General features: G+C 46.3%; 1 long non-coding RNA gene across 2 annotated transcripts in view; it reads right to left on the bottom strand.

The window, feature by feature from the left end:
* Positions 1 to 1,507: 1,507 nt before the first annotated feature.
* LOC132649748 (uncharacterized) overlaps positions 1,508 to 16,129 on the bottom strand; it is a 120,012-nt gene continuing 105,390 nt past the window's right edge. For both annotated transcript variants that reach the window (XR_009588274.1, XR_009588275.1), the window contains one exon: positions 1,508 to 4,833. This is a non-coding gene — a long non-coding RNA (uncharacterized LOC132649748). The remainder of the gene's footprint in view (positions 4,834 to 16,129) is intronic.

Below are 16,129 nucleotides of genomic sequence, written 5' to 3' on the forward strand. Positions count from 1 at the left end.
ACTACTGGTGAGGTCGGTAATTCCAAGAACTCATCCATGCAGGCAAATCTAAGGACACACAGCCCGACACAGGGGTGGCCAGATCGGCCGACAGTTCTTCAGTAGGAGACTTTGTGCCTTCTGAATCCATAGGGCTTACTTTCGTTTTTTTTTTTTTTTTTTTAAGACAAGGTCTTATTTTCATCTTGAGAAACTGTCTGATCAAGCCACCAACTGAAAACCTGCCATTATAAACGAGGGATTTCACAATGCTCATTCCAAAATCTGCGGCTACTCATTTCTGGAAGTGACTCACTGAGGAAGAATGGCTACTGGGGGTGGGAGCGCAATCACTTTTAGGGGACAGCCTGCACCCTGAGATCGGAGCAGAAACCCCAGAGTGGCCGCCTCGTGTGTACACCGACCCCAGCTCAGCTCTCTGAGTCACCTTCCTTCCAGATGACACGCCATGACCAGTCTCCTTGTGAAAGCCACTTGGTGGGCAAAAGGCCCTTTGGGCTGTGCACCCAGCCTCCTGTCTGCCCCTCTGGGGGCTATGTTCACATAAACCAGGAGGGAGGCATTGCTATCTGCCACCTGTCAGGATTCTGTAGCTGCTGAGTAACCAGCATATAGACAGACCAACTTCCTATGAGTATTTCCGAAAGACCTTATGCTATTTCCTTTAGAAAAGTAAGAAGTGAAAAGGAAAGCTCAGAGGGAGAGGAAACAACTCCAAGAGCAAAGCTGAAAGCTTGCAATGTGATCGCTGTTTAACCAGCCACGCCTAGTTTTAATTTGGTTTCCCAACTCCTGTGTAATTAAGACAGCCAAAGAGACTAGCTTTGGGGGTGGGGAAGGAATGGGGAGATGGGCAAATGCTTAGACTTCTGAGTGCGTGACCAGAAGAGTAATTTTAAGATTCAAGGGAACTGATCTGAAACTGACTGGAGCAGTAAAGAGAAAGTTGTTTTTGTTTATCCCCGGATTTCAAACATGGAAATCCCTTTTCTTTCCAGATGGCATCAAACAGATCCTACTGCTATCTCCTAGGTTCGTAAAAGCAAGCATGTTTTCAGACCTGTCTGAGGGGACATTCCCACGTGTCATCCAACACTAACGTGTCCTTTGAAGCTGCCAGCCAAGTATGATGTTTTGTATTTTGCCAAGCCTATTAACTGATGCCACAAAGAAGGGAGTACCACATGGAAGGGTGTAGGAGTTCTGACAGGACAATGGGTAAGGGGAACTGCTCTGATTCACGAAGACACTAATCCAAGCTGGTGAAAGGCAGCTTTTTCTTAAGAGCCGGTGTTGCTTTTTCTTTCCCAATTGTTAATGTGCCTTCACTTTGGCTGAAGGGGACCAGTGGTGGTGTGTGAGTCAAAGCCTGAGGAGGCTACACAAGCCATTGCTATAGGGAGCCGCAGAGTGAAGACCGAATAAGCCCACCTGGATTTGCCTCAGTGTCTTTGGATGTTTTGCCCTGACTCTTTTCTTCCTTGTTTCTGGATACTAAGATTGAATGTTTTTTTTTGTTTTTTTTTTTTTTAATCATTTTACAAATGGTTTTGCTGCTGCTGCTGCTGCTGCTGCTGCTGCTTGCTTTCGGCAGTACTGGGAACTCACCTCAGGACTTCCCACATGCCAGGCAAGCCGCTCTGTGCTGGGGCTGTACCTCCAGGCTGGCTGAGGGGCACTGCTGCTGAGTGTGAGAACCCACTGGCATAATGTGGATATAATTTACAAGCTGAGGGCAAGTCAAATGCATCTACAACTGGAGGTGAGAAAAAACACCCATTCCTTCTGCCCTCACCTTTGAGAACTAATGAATGTCCTTAGTGAGAGAGAAAAGGGAAAAGGCCACAAGAGCATTGACTGATGCTCTGACGACTGCTCAAATGCTCAATGATCTCACTTCCCCTCTGGCCAACAGGAAGCTTCTCTTCCCACATTGTCCCATGCATACCAAGGCTCAGCTCTTGATGGCTGTGTGTGGCTTGTCCTGGCCTATGTCTCTGATTGCTGATGCACAGTCCCGGGAGGTCAGTGCAGGGGTTTTAGAAGGAGAAAGGGAACATAGATCTAAACTAGAAGGCCATGAAGCAGAAGGCAGGGAAGAGCAGAGAGAACAAGCACCTAGCAGAAGGCAGCTTCAAAGGTCACTCCTGTCCGCAGGGACGTGCTCCCCTGGCTATGCCAAGGCTGGACACTCAAGACTGTGACTGGATTCTGAGCCTGCTCCGAGTCTTGCTGTCACTGTTGTGGACACCATTCAAGTGTACAGAGACCACCTTCTTCCAACAAAATAAAATCCTGCACAAAAGTACTTCATATACTTAATATTTCCTCAAAGTTCCCCTTTAAACAGCAAACAGACGACACAGCGGCCTCCTGTGGATGCCAGCCCTGGGTTCCATCTCCTTTTGCTGATCTGCTCTCACCTGGTCATTCCACCTATTCAGTCCTCTTCAACTGCCCAGTGACACACAGCCCTGTCTCAGGCACCACCCCAGTGACGTTCAGAGCCACACTAAAGGCCAAGGTCCACTCTTACCCTGTTCTACAGAAAAGGAACTGAGGGAGGGAGTTGGGACTTGGCGAAGGTTAGCCCATCAGTGCCTGCTGGAGAAAGCACTTAAAAGCCACGGGAGCTTGGTACTCCAAGCTGTACTCCACAGCCTGGCAGACGAGTCCAGCTGGGTGTACTGTGAGAGAGCACTATGGGAAAAAACAGCCTCAAAGCCACACAGAGGCTCTAACTAGGTGGGTTTCTGAACATGTCACTTGCTAATACAGTTCTGTGGAAACTTTAATCAACATATCTAACAACTAAGTGGTAACAAGTTAGAACTAACAGGTCAGTCTGCCCACAAACAAACAGCTTCATGTGCCTCCTAAATCTGTGATACTACATTTGAGAAGCAGTAGGAACTCAGAGAACCTGTTTCCAAACAGGGTGGATAAAGGAGCTCAAGTCTGGCTCTTCACATCCGTCTACATCCCTGCTCGCTGATGCAACAGAGCCCCACCAAGGCTTCAAACTAGAAGCCTCAACCTGTCCAGTGTTCCTTCACCCCTGGGAAGCACAGGCAGGGTGAGTGTGAACTATGTATGATCCCTTGCCCCAGCCAGGCCTAGAAAGAGAAGCCCCTCTTTCCCTGTGAGTGCTTTTTCTCCTAGGAAAAACCCCCTCAGGTAGAAGTGCTGCTTTAGGCACATCCCCAAACTTAGTGCAGGTCTTCTTTCTTTTCATTTGCTCGGCTACACTCTCCCCGGTGCCCCCCTCAGGTTGCCTTTTCCCTAGGACTTGTAAAGCAGCTTGTCTAGTGTGGCATCTGCGAGTCCTTGGTCTTGGTGTCCTTCCAATCTTCAAGCAAAAAGCTATCCCTTATTTCAATGCCATGTACATTTGTGTTGGTCTAGAATGTTCCACACAAAATAGCTACTACTACTTGGTAGTGGAGTGCTTACCCAGCATGCTTGATACCCTGCGCATTTTAATGGTCCTGTATCACGTTGGGTCACACAAAACAAAACAAAACAACAACAACTTAAAAATGTCTTCCTAAACCAAAGGCACTAATAACAAGAAAGCTGGGAAAAGAAGTTAAACAGATTCTTCTGGTATTAGTTTAAGACAGTAACAACTGCATGCAAGATTCTGCAAATCGATGTATGTTACAGTTATAAGCCAGAACTTTTCCCTACACAGAGATTTGCTATTAAAAGGTCCTCCCTGCACTATAGTTGTAAGATCAAGTATTATTTAATCCTATCTTAACCTTTCACACACATTTCCTGTCATAAAAACCTGAACCTGGATGGGATATTAAATCAACCATGCCGAAGCTCCAGGTAGGAAGTGGCTGTGGGTGGATGTTTGAGTTCATATTCCAGTCTCCCAGCGGGATGACTGACTCACCCTGTAGTGCGCTCTCCCATCTTAGGTGACTAATCCCATTAGGGCCTAGAAGAGTTCTAAGGGCAAGGGGCTTTCCCTTTCTCCTGAGTATTGTCCTTGCAGGGATCCACCATGACTGCAGCTCAGGTTCAAAATTCATGGTCCAGGCTTAACAACTCAAAGACTTCTATGGACATTTTCACAAGCTTCAAAACTTCTAGGCTTCTCTATGCTGGTGGGAAAAGCAGAAGTGTACACATCCAGTGACTGAAAAAAAAAATCCTGGGCATACAGATCTGTTTATAGAATAGGCCTAGTAAAGTCCGTACCTCAGCGCCACAGCAAGATACAGCCAACAGAACAAACACACAGGGAGCCAGGGCCTAACTTGGCCTTCTGATCAAAGTATGAGTTCCTGAATCCACTGGGCAGTGTGTAATCCCAAGCCAGGCTCGATATGAGACTACACTACAACTTCTTTAATATACATACACACTACCCCCACGACACCATATTCACACCATGATACACATGTATGATACACACGTATGCTCAAATATACCATAGCCACTCTCCTTCTTTGATGTCCATCTCCAAGTTGTTTGTTCTATGTATTTAATCTATTTCAACCTGAAGCTACACTAACACATTAACTTTTGCTTGTTTCCACTGAACTAGAAGAGCATCCATCCAGCAAGGCTACGGAGATGGACCCTTGGCACTCACCTTCATCTTCATTTTCGGCCTGTTTGTCACCAAGTCTAGCCAGCACCTGCCTACATGTGTGGCAGTCTCCCTCACACACTTTAGACCTTTGTCACTTGTTCCTGGATGAGCAGGACAATCCTTTTAATTGGTCACTTGCTGGCCAGTGATTGTGGCAGAGGCAGAGTAGGTAATCGAAAGGTGACATCTTTGTCATTCCCATGGGGATCATCGAATGTCCAAACCTGTTGTGTGAAAAAAATAGCTGTCAAATTACCTATCCCATGACATAGGGTCACAACTACAACCTCCTAAAATCTCGTTTCTGTAGTTTCACTGTATGCTATAAGAATCTTAACAGTTATTTCACTGGGTACAGAGAAAGAAATATGTCCATCAGTTTCTAAGTTTTCATTAAAAATTTAAAATAAATATGAAAATTTTATACAAAGTGTTAAGTCACTCCTAAGAAGCCAGAGGTATGCGGTGAAATCTTGTCTCGAAGAAACAAAACAAAAACAACAAATTGCTCTCACAAAAACAATACTTTGAGCTAACACTGTGTGCTTCTCAGGGTTTTTTATACTGGGGCTCTAGTATTCACCCGGAATGCACAGCTGCATCTCTCACCACTCCACACTGATGCTCAAGGGCCCAGTCTGAGGCGGGTGAAATGGCACAGCGGACAAGGGAAGGGAGCTTGCCACCAAACCTGAGTCCCTGAGCTCCATTCCTGGAGCTAACATGTTGGAAGGAGGGAGGTGACTCTTGACGTTGACATGTGTGCTCGACTGTGCGCATATGCCCCATAAATGAAAACAAAACGGAACACAGCAAGAATCCTTGAACAGGACCAAGACTCTGTTAACTATGACATGTCAAGAACGACACACAACTCGACATGTGACTATGTTAGCTATGACATGTCAAGAACGACACACAACTCGACAGGAGGCTGGTCATAAAGGCCACTATTACACTGAGGCCTTTAAAGACGACACAAGGGAGTGTGTGCTGTACAAGCATGATGGCTGAACTCAGATTCCCAGGACTCACATAAAAGCTATGACTGGTTGAACATGCCTGTAGCACCAGCTCTAGAGGATGAGAAGGGAACATGGAGACAGGTGTAAAGGGGTTTGTTGGCCAGCCAATATAGCAAAAATAGAAAAACAAACTCAAAAGACAAAAACAGGATCCAGTGGGAAATCCTGTTTCAGTGAGGGAAGACAGAGAGTAATAAACAGAAAACACCTGGAATTCTCCTCTGGCTTCAGTAGAAAGTGTGGACACGTGTACCCACCCACCCACAAATGAGAGAGAGAGAAAGAGAGAGAGAGAGAAAGAGAGAGAGAGGGAGGGGGAGAGAGGGAGGGAGGGGGAAGGAGGGAGGGAGGGGGAGAGAGAGAAAGAACACTATGTATTTGGGTAGGGCTCTTGTTTCCTGAGTAATCACTTCAATACTTTGCATTAAGAAGCGAAGTTCACCCTAATTATTACACTGACAAACAAGACCATGCAATGACCAGTCCTTGTGTTATCAGCGTCTCTTCTAACTGACCTTCCTAACTGAGTAATAGCGCGGAACACAGTCAGCCTGTAACGTGAAACTGGACACTTCCATCACATTGACAAAAATGACATTCTATCACATAGAAGACCTCTGCAATTGCATAGTCAAGAGTTTGAAGAATCAGGTTTGAGAAAAAGAAAAGCCAAAAAAGATGATTCTATGAAAGCTAGATTTTTTTTTTTAAATTAAGAGAATGGCTTACATATTTACTAAATTAACAGAAGGAGTTGAGAATATTTCAAGTTCTTCTCTCTAAAGTTAAGTCTAGAAGTCAGCATTCAACCTCTGTCCAAAGAAGTAACGTGACTGTATAATGTAAATCTCTTTCATATAATGAGAAAGAAATTAAGTATTTTATAGGGCATGGTCTTATTGAACAGATGACATACAAGTCAAGTCTTTATTGTGATACCTCAGGGTTATAAGGATTCAATTCAATTCGAGGCTAGAGTGGGTTACACAGCCAGACCCTTTCTTCCAAAACAAGGTCTTACCTCATCAAGATTTTGACATAAAATGTGCATATATATTTGCATTAGGTTACGTGGTTTTGGTTTCCGAAAACACCCTTCTTATAAGGTTTACAGAAGGGGTATTAGGAGAAAGGCTGAATGCGATTTCTAATGCAAAACCTCAAACACTGAAACAACCCTGAAATACAGGGTGCCATACCCATGCTTTTCCTAGTGACTGAAACATTCATCCCTGAGACTCATAAAATAAAGAGGTCCTACATGCCAGGAAGAAACTCAAGGAAGCTTGGCCTGAGAGGGTGCCTCAGTCTTAGGTTGGCAGATCTCAGGCATCTGCTACTGTAAGAGACCAACGCAATCAGGGAGCTGGTCTCACAGTGAGCTGTTTGCTGCGGAGGGGGCTCTCATTTACTGACTGCTCCCTCTCCCCTGAGCAACACAAAGCTCTTCATAAATAAAGAAAAGTAAGAAGAGTGATGAATTAAGATTAAAATGCATCTGAGGCTGGGGGCGGACTGAAAGCCTGGAGGAAGGAAAAGGTCATTCACTAGCTGACACCTAAATAAAAAACAAAGTATTTGTTTTCCAGAGGGGACCCTGCAGTGCTGCCCTCAAGGCAGCGTAGTGGTGCTGTTGGGCTGCTGCTAATGATGCTGCCACCTCCAAGGCTGCACAGGAGCTGAATGCACGAGCGGCTTGTCCCAGCCACTCAGTCTTTGGAGGCTGTGATGCCTAAGCCTGAGATGCCTGGGTAGAAGATCTGTCTTGGAGGCCACTCAGGAAACAACATTTGGTTTCCTCTGTTTAACCAGGTCACCCTGGAATGGAATGTACAGCTATGCCAGGCAGAGCATTTGGATGCCTGAGGAACAGAGGCTTGTCTGGGTGACTGATGCAGAGAGAGGGCATAGTTTCTTTTGCTCTTTGCTGAATGGCAGCCTTGATGTCACAACTAGGAATCACTGGAGGGTCAGATAACATGGCACAAGCCAAATGGGCCTCACTCTGTCCCAGTGGCAGGCTATTTTAGTCTCACTCAGGTACCCTCTTGGTCTGCAGAGCCACAGCACAGCAGAGACAAATGCATGTAGCTTATACAGAAAGGCAGTATCTGGGCCTTTGGCCAGGGCCAGCTGCACTCTAACCCTGGTCACAGTTCCTGAGTTAAACTTGTTTTTGACAGAGCAGCCTTCCTGGGGGTGCCTGCATGGATTTGGGGAATGGTTTGGATCTTTGTAGGGATAAACTTGCCCAGCATGTAAAGGCTGGTCATTCAGAAGGCTGGCACACATACTCTCGAGTTATCAGGCACTAGAGAAACCAGGCAGTCTCAGCAGAACACAGACCTCACTTCAGAGATCGCTAAGTGTGAGCAAGTAAATGTGCACAGTAGCACAGCTGTAGGTGTCGAAGCCGATAGGAGAGACGCTGGGTGCCGGCAGCTGAAACTCCCCGTTAGGTGCGAGCTGTGTGCCCTCAGAGCCCCTTCAAAAGCCTATCTTCCTTGCTTCAACTCTACATCAGAACTATAAATTACATTCACCTATGTGAACATAAGGCACCGGAGGAAGCACTTCCACTGTAAACGCTAACTACGTTAACCTGGGCTATCTGCAGTTGGGATCTGAAAACATCGCTCACGAACGTCACAGAACAGGACAGGCCTTTCTGTGGCTGCCAGGATCACCACCTCTGCCCCCACACACTGAATTCTCTGCCTTGGGTGGGGTTACCTGCAGTTTTGATCAACCTAACTTTGAACCAACAGTGCGCAGTGCTCAGGGACCTAGAGAACTCCTCAGGTTGTAAACCCAGGTCTGGAGGGGATGTCATGGAGTGTCCCTCAGAGCTTCAGTGTGTGCATGGCAGTTTATGGCTGTGCCTGGCTGTGGGGTGTGGACTGAATGCAGTATATCTTAAGGCAATGGGAGAGCATTTCTTGGAGAAGAAACACTTCTGAGATATTCTGTCGATTTTTAAAAACTCAGCATTTCTGGAACACTTTTTTCAAGAGAAGATTCTGCTATGGAGAGCCAGGGCTTCCAAAGCCAAGAGAGTGAGAGTCTGATCCAAGTTTTCCTCCAGGTGATCTTGTCAGAAGGTCCTGTCAGCCACTGTCTTCCATGGGATGCTAATGGCCTCACCTACGCAGCTAACAAATGCTGGGCTCTTGGTTCTATTGCCTAAGAGATACCCAAGTGTGGTATTTTTTGTTCAACAAATAAAATAAGCAAATGAAAAAATAAATTTTTTAAAAAGAGAGAGAAAAATGATTTTATAACTGCGGGTTTTCTTCAGATGGTGGTCATACTCAAGAGGTCAAATTCTATTCTAGCTGCAGGTTGCTTTTCTATCTGAAGAGGTGAGAGTTACTGGGGCCCTACCCACTGCCAGAGGTTTACAGTTTAAGAACTATAATTAAATTTCTTCTGAACTCATTTATGACACTTCAAATTTTCGAAAGGAGAATGATGGGATTTCTCAAATCATTACATGCCCAGAGGGAGAATGTCAATTTATTTTCATTGTTCTGATGTAAGGGTAAGAAAATGAGCAGAAATTTTCCTCCAAAATTATATTCTGATTAGAATTGTTTAATTCTCAAAACCCTGGTGTCAACTTCAGTAAACAATCAGTCATTCATTGAAAAGCAACTACTGAAAGGCGGTATTTAAAATGGGGGAAAAGACCATGATGTGATTAAAACCCTCCACACGTCTTTATCCAAGGCAAACGCCTAGGCTGTCTGGGTGTTCAGAAGGCACTAACAACTTCTGCGTAGATTTTATTCATGCCATGAGGAAAGTTTCCTATTTCATTTGCTCACAAAAGACCTAAGCCCTCATGTAAAAAACAGCAGTAATATTAACATTTATGTCTAAATTACTTATTATATATGATGAGCCACAAAGCTGAACAAGCTCAATGCACTAACATTCTTCCCTAACGAGGAGTGTGTTGCAAAGACACGCTCCAGCTTTAATGGATTTCTTGTTTTGGAAACCTAAAAATGGTGTTCTAAAGTCCTGCTTGTTTCCAACCAGAAGGACCAAGAAAGCGAGAGGCTTTGCTCTGAGAGGACCAGAGACAATCCTGAGATCTGTCAAGACAGGCTACCAGAATCAGGGGCTCTACCTTTGGCTGCTTCCTGGGGGTGGGGTGGGAGCTACGAAGAACCTGAGCTCCACACTCCTTCCAGTAACAGGAAACAGTGCTCGGAAAATCTGGCCTCAGAACCTGCCAAGTGTACACACGCACAAACTAAGGCTGAGCTAGCACACCTGCCTGCTCCTCAGCAGGGCAGGGTGGGTGTTCTAGCACGATGTCCTACCTATGGAGTCCTGAAGAAGACAGCCAAACCCATTTTCAGCTTCCCCAGGATTCTTCCTTAGGAACAGGCAGCTGCTGTCCGTACCACAGAACTGGCTCCCACCTGGACCTGCTCCTCTTCTGAAAGCGGCATTGGACAAGACATCTTGCTCTAATTTATCTGTGAGAGCAACTCTGGAGGTTTTCTCTTTCGGCTTCAGAGAGACACTGCTTAGTTCTGTGGAGTACGAGCGAGGAAGCACTCTCCATCCACCCACCTGTCTACCAGCAAGCTCTCAGTTACTCTGTCCCCCAGGAACCCAGCGCTCATGCTGGTGGTGCTGGGACAGAAGCTGCACTAAGCTGAGGCGTGCAGGGTTTGATGGACACCACACTCTACAGCCTCCAACTGCCTGTGTGGTGTGCCTCCCTCTTGGGCTTCCTCCACAAGCCCAAAAGCTCCAGAAAGGATGGTGATGGTCTATGGTGATCTTGTTTGAACACTGTGGGTGCTGAAAGAAGGAAGAGGAAGGAGAAAGAAAGGAACTGGGAAATGGGGTAGAGAGAGAGAAATGATGAAAGGAAAGGAGACGGAACAGAGAAATAAGGAAGGAAGGCAGGATGGAAAAGAGCAGAGCAGCCACTGCTGGTTTTGGTAATTAGCACTTAGCTCGTTTCCTGTCAGCATGCACATGGCTTATACTTCTTGACAAAAAGGATTGCATGAAATCATGTAAGGCCCCAGGACCCTTAAACGACCTCTGTGGCAATGGCATGGGGGAGATTCCCTCCTGACCACATCAGCAGCCACAGCAGGTGGTTTGCCATTGCCCTCTCCTGCCAGCTCTGTGTGAACTTCTAAGCCTGAAGTTAAGAACTGTGACAAATACTCATGACTTCCACCTTTCTTCACTCAGTGTGTCTTATGAATATGAAGCTATATATGCATTTGTGCAAAGAAAGGAGGACTTCTTAAGCCATTTCTCTGTATTTTTACTACCCACATGCACAAGATTTCAATAAAAGGATATATCCAATTTATAAACTGAATACATGTGAGCCATTTAGTGGGGTCGATGGGAGTGGAGAGCAACCTCACACAACAGCCAGGAAGGCAGGTCGCGTCACCAGTGCAGGACACTCTCGCACACTCAGGTCTGGATGAAACAGAATGTTTGGTTCCTTGTCATATGGTTTATTCCACAACGTCACAAACAGGTCACCTGAGCCAGCAAAGATCTCCGAGATGATCATGTCCCAGTTGCCCATTCAGATGGCTGATCCAGAGCAGTGGGTGCCCGTGCCAGCCTCTTGGCTTCTTGCCCTTGTGTTCTTTTCCATTCGTTCACTAGTCCTCACCACAGAAACTCAACGCTGTTCCAGAATGAGGAACAGAGGCAGAAATCACTGGCTAGCTCACACAGCTCACCAAGGTCTGGAAGGTGCGCTGCCTTGCAAGGGAAGCTAGCTGCAGGTTCAGGTGTGGCCTAGAGGACAAACAACGAAGGCTGCAGAAAATGGCAAGGAACGCAGCTGCAGCTGCAAGAAGGGTACAGACCTCTCTAAGACAAAGAGTTCCAGTGTTGAAGCAGCTCACCAATGAACAGTTACTAACATGAACTTGACCTACTAGGCTGTGGACAGCCATGAGCTGATTCACCGATTCCAGCCACCACCTCACACCTAGTGGCACAGTCAGACACGCACTGCTCCCACCTGTGGCTACCCTGGGAATTGTCTGAATCAACAGGCAGGATATACACTGACTCCTTCCTTCCATAATTGCATTCACTGTCAGGCCAGCCTTAGAAACTCAGCCCTTACATTGAGGAAACCCTTCTCTCAATCTTAGGTTTCTCCACAAACCTATCAACATGTGTGATTAGCTCAGGGGCTCTGATCTCTCTGGCAACCTTCTGCTGACAAAGGTGATTTGTCAGGTTTTGCCTTGTCATCAGATAGTTTATGACTGTATCTTCTGAAAACTTACATTGTTTCCTTGAGTACAGAAGCTTTCTCATGAACACATGGAACTAACTGCATGCGCCTGTCCCACAGTAGTAAGGCAGGGACTACCAATTTAGGGAGCCCACCTGTTCCTCCCCTGAACCACCACAGTGCTGGTCTCCATCTCCATGCTCCTCTGCTATCAGTGGTGGGACCATGCACTACACCCATTCCTTTGGCACCCCTCAATGGGAGGCAGAACACTGTGGGCTGGCTTTCTGATCGAACCCTAAGCTCCCATGAGTGTCAAAGTCTTCAGAGGAAAGCACGTTTGCTCTACTCATTGCTTGGCCTCTTTGTTGTAAAAAAGATCCCTAGTATTTAATGAGGTAAACTTGAATGCTTTCAAATTTCTGCTAGATCCCCTAGAGATATATGGCTTATTAATACAAAATAAATGTGTGCTTGAGAGTTGGGGTCCAGGCCCTGTCACCACTTACTCACTGGGTGGTGGCCGGCAAACAGCTCAAATCACTTTTTAAATTTTTGTTTGTTTGGTTTTTTGAGACAGGATTTCTCTGTGTAGCCTTGGCTGTCCTGGACTCGCTTTACAGACTAGGCTCTCATCTCCCAGCGCGCAGGTGTACACCGCCGAGAATATTTAATTAAAACAAACTACTCTGGACCAGGTCAGCAGGAACACCTTGTAGAGCACACTCGGCGGTCGCCAGCTGGGCTGCGTTCAGAGGTGACACTCCAGTGTGCAATGGGCGCGAGGCGCAGAGAGTCCCAGGACTCGGCACGGAGGATGTTTCTTAGCCGATTCAAGGCAGACATCCTGAAACGTGAGTTTAAAACGTCTGAACTGAAGCTGCAGGACCTGGTAACCTACTGTCATTGCAAGGACACAAATTCAAACGACAGCCCACCCTTTATGCACTGTTGTTTCTACTTCTCCTAGTTTGAGTAAAGAATGGACAAGTCACCACAGGCGACGTTGGCAACGGACAAGAGCTGGTCAGGTGCTAAGGTGAAGTACAGTGATCTTCCATACAGTAGGTTTCAACTGATAATGCAAGTTAATCTACTGGTTTCACCCCACAAGACTCTACAAGAGGCACTAACCTTGCCTCTCTAGGAGAGGTCAACGCCTACCCTTCCCATCACCCGTTAGGGCTTGCAAACCCTTCCTCTTTCGTAGAAGCGCCTATTCACTTCACTCCTTCCCTACATGTCAACACTACATCAAGGAGACAACCTGGAGCAAACCAGCCCTCCAGAAAGACACGTAGTAAGTAATAACTGAGCACCAACACGTAAGCCTCAACCGACGCGTTTTCCGTGACATTCTGACACTGAGTACCTTGAATGCTATCTTCATGTCAATCACTCCCACCCTCAGCAGACCTGTGCCCACCTGTGTCAGCAACGGTTTCCTAGATACGGCTCGACTCAGCACATCTAAAGCAGAATCCTTGGTTTTCTCCCACTTTCCATAAATAAGACAAGGAAAAACTGTGACCAAGTCATATGCAGAACAGCAATCAACACAGATGAAGAAACTGCTGCCATCCCCAAGAACACATGATTCTTATAAACCCAACACAGGAGGAAAACCTAAGCTGCAAAGAAGACTGCACGCGACGTGGTGGTAGAAAAATGTCTGTGGGAGCCAGAGAATCGTGGTAAATAAAGCTGTCAGCACTGTGTGGACGCGAGGTGTCGCAGGAACCAGAGCGGAGGCCCCAAATATTTCTAATATGCTGGTTCTTCAGCTGCTGGAGACCGCGGACACCCGTATTCACACGTCGTGGTTCAGCCTGTGCCTGTCACACCTAATCTTTGCACATGCCCACAAAACTGTGCTCAAAGTAGCTCCTTCCGAACATAAGGAAAGTGATCCTTCCTGTAAAAACACGAGGAAATCAATGCATACTGATTTAGTTGGTTACAGAGTAGCACTGCTGGAGCAAGGATGGGTAAAGTAAACAGAGGATGTATGGATCAACTGCCAAGGAGGAAACTGCCAGTGGCAAGATCAGAACCTATGTACAGACGGAGAATCTTCTCAAGGATGGCCTCAAAAGGCAAAATTAACAGATGCTACCTGTTCAGTTAATGACCTAGCAGGTGGATGGTCCCGGTTTCTGCTGTCCCCAGAGTTGGAGAGCCTGGGCTCTGCTGCCATTTTCACCTTTCCTCCTTTGCCCCTGCAGCAGATCTGCTATGGCGACTCTTACCCTGAACTCTCATGGAGGGTGAATGAGCTCAAAGCAGCAGATCTGCTATGGCAATTCTTACCCTCAACTCCCATGGAGTGTGCATGAGCTCAAAGCCACAGTAGGCACGACGTGCTTTGTTTACCTGTCTGTACGTTTCTTGTCCTTATGTAAGAGGTGACTCTCTGAATGGCCGTGGAGAAGGCAGTTTAGTTTCCACTTGGCATGAGGTTCAGGAGAAGAAATGCCTTTGTAGCTGGTCCTAAGTATTGTGGTAACCTGGATGAGTTAGCCTCCATGGGAGAAGCTGCCACATGTTGTGAGAGAAGCCGCTGGGCTTGGCAAGACAGAGAATGGAAGAATTGCAATGGACTGGCAGCTCCTCCGTCATGGCAGAGGTGTGCCGGGAGAACCACCCGGGGCTAGCTTCCTTCTCCACAGCTTACCAAATCAAGTTCTACCCTTCCAGCCAAGGCTCGCACCAGGCTATGAAGATCACAAAATGCAGACGTTAATTTCTCATGAATTCCAAAAAAACTGTTATCTTTTCCACAACTTAAGAGAAAAGAAAACAGATTAGCACTTGAAGGGGGGGGGAATCCAGCTAAAACTGAATCTGAGACCTTTGGAAAGGTGTTCTCTTCAACTTTCAATTCTGCATCCAAAGTAAGACCATGGGAGTACTTCTGGTTCAAGTGTTTCAAAAGCCTGTGCTGCAGCTTACCGCCTTGAATGGCCATTCTCAAACACAGATGAGCCTACCCTGAAGATTCTCCAAATCATGCGGACATTTCTACCTGGCACAGAGAAGCCAGCCGCTAAGGAGTTTTTACTCAACATTTTAGGGAGGTCTTGCTTTTCACGTGAAGTCTATATGCCCCTCACACCAACAATAATGGAGTTTCTGGGTGTGCACAGACTCATGTATTCAGGCACTTACAGAGACACACAAACTCTGGCCGTAGCCAGAGGACGCCTTATTCCATCAAGTGCTTGCAACTATACGAAGACAGGAAAAGCCAGGTGTGATGGCACTTGCTCATATCCCCCAACACTGGGGGTGGGGACAGATTGTGGGCTTACTGGCAGGCCAGCCTGACTACTCCGTAACAAGGAAGAGTCTTGTTTTAAAATAAGGTGGTTGGTGGTCTTGAGCAAAACCTGAGGTTGACCTCTGACCTCCATATGCATGCACATGTATACTTGCTCACAACAAAACGTAAATGAACAAACCAACCTAGGGGCTATTCTTCTAAACTGTGGTATTTTTACACAGAAAAATAAAACCCCACAATATTTTTACTCTGCACAACTAAACGTCAAAGAATGAGGCAGATGGAAGCACTGGGTCTGCATAATCCCCACTCATTTTTAGAAATCAAACTTGTCTTAATATGCCATTTCTAAGAGGAAAAATAAACATAATAATGGTAGTGAAAAACAGTACCACCGATCCCCAGTTATAAAAAGCAAAAAGAAATTAACTTTGAGTAGAAAAATGGTAGGAAATAAGCTTTTTTTTTCAGCTGGTCTAGTTTTCCACGTTTCATTTAAAAAGGAGATGTCAAGTAACAGGTAGTAAGTGGAGTCTGCATGAGGAGAGGCAGGGAGCAGAGTCAGCAATGTCAGCGTAAGTGGAACATCCAGGCTATTTAAAAATGCAGGCTGCTGGGTCCTTAAGAGCACCTGTGTTCCTTAGACACTGGTTCAGACCACTGTGGAGTACAAGCCAGAAAACAAAACAAAACAAAACAAAACAAAACAAAACAAAACAAAACAAAAAAGGTCTGGTCATGGGCGGCAGGGAAGCAGGTGACCCCATCTGAGCTTCTCTTTGGAAGGAGAGCTTGGCAGCTGTGTTCATCTCAAACTGTGGATGGAGAAGAAGCTCTAGAATCAGGGCTGGGTGGACTCAGCTCCGTGAGTCTGTAAGAGCTGCACAGGCTTGCACTCTCTGCCCCACCGGGAATTAGGAGGAGCACAGTGCTCCACTTCGCACAGCCTTTTGGTGTGACCACAG

This window comes from Meriones unguiculatus, chromosome 21 (genome assembly GCF_030254825.1).
Source record: "Meriones unguiculatus strain TT.TT164.6M chromosome 21, Bangor_MerUng_6.1, whole genome shotgun sequence".
NCBI classification, from domain to species: Eukaryota; Metazoa; Chordata; class Mammalia; order Rodentia; family Muridae; genus Meriones; species Meriones unguiculatus.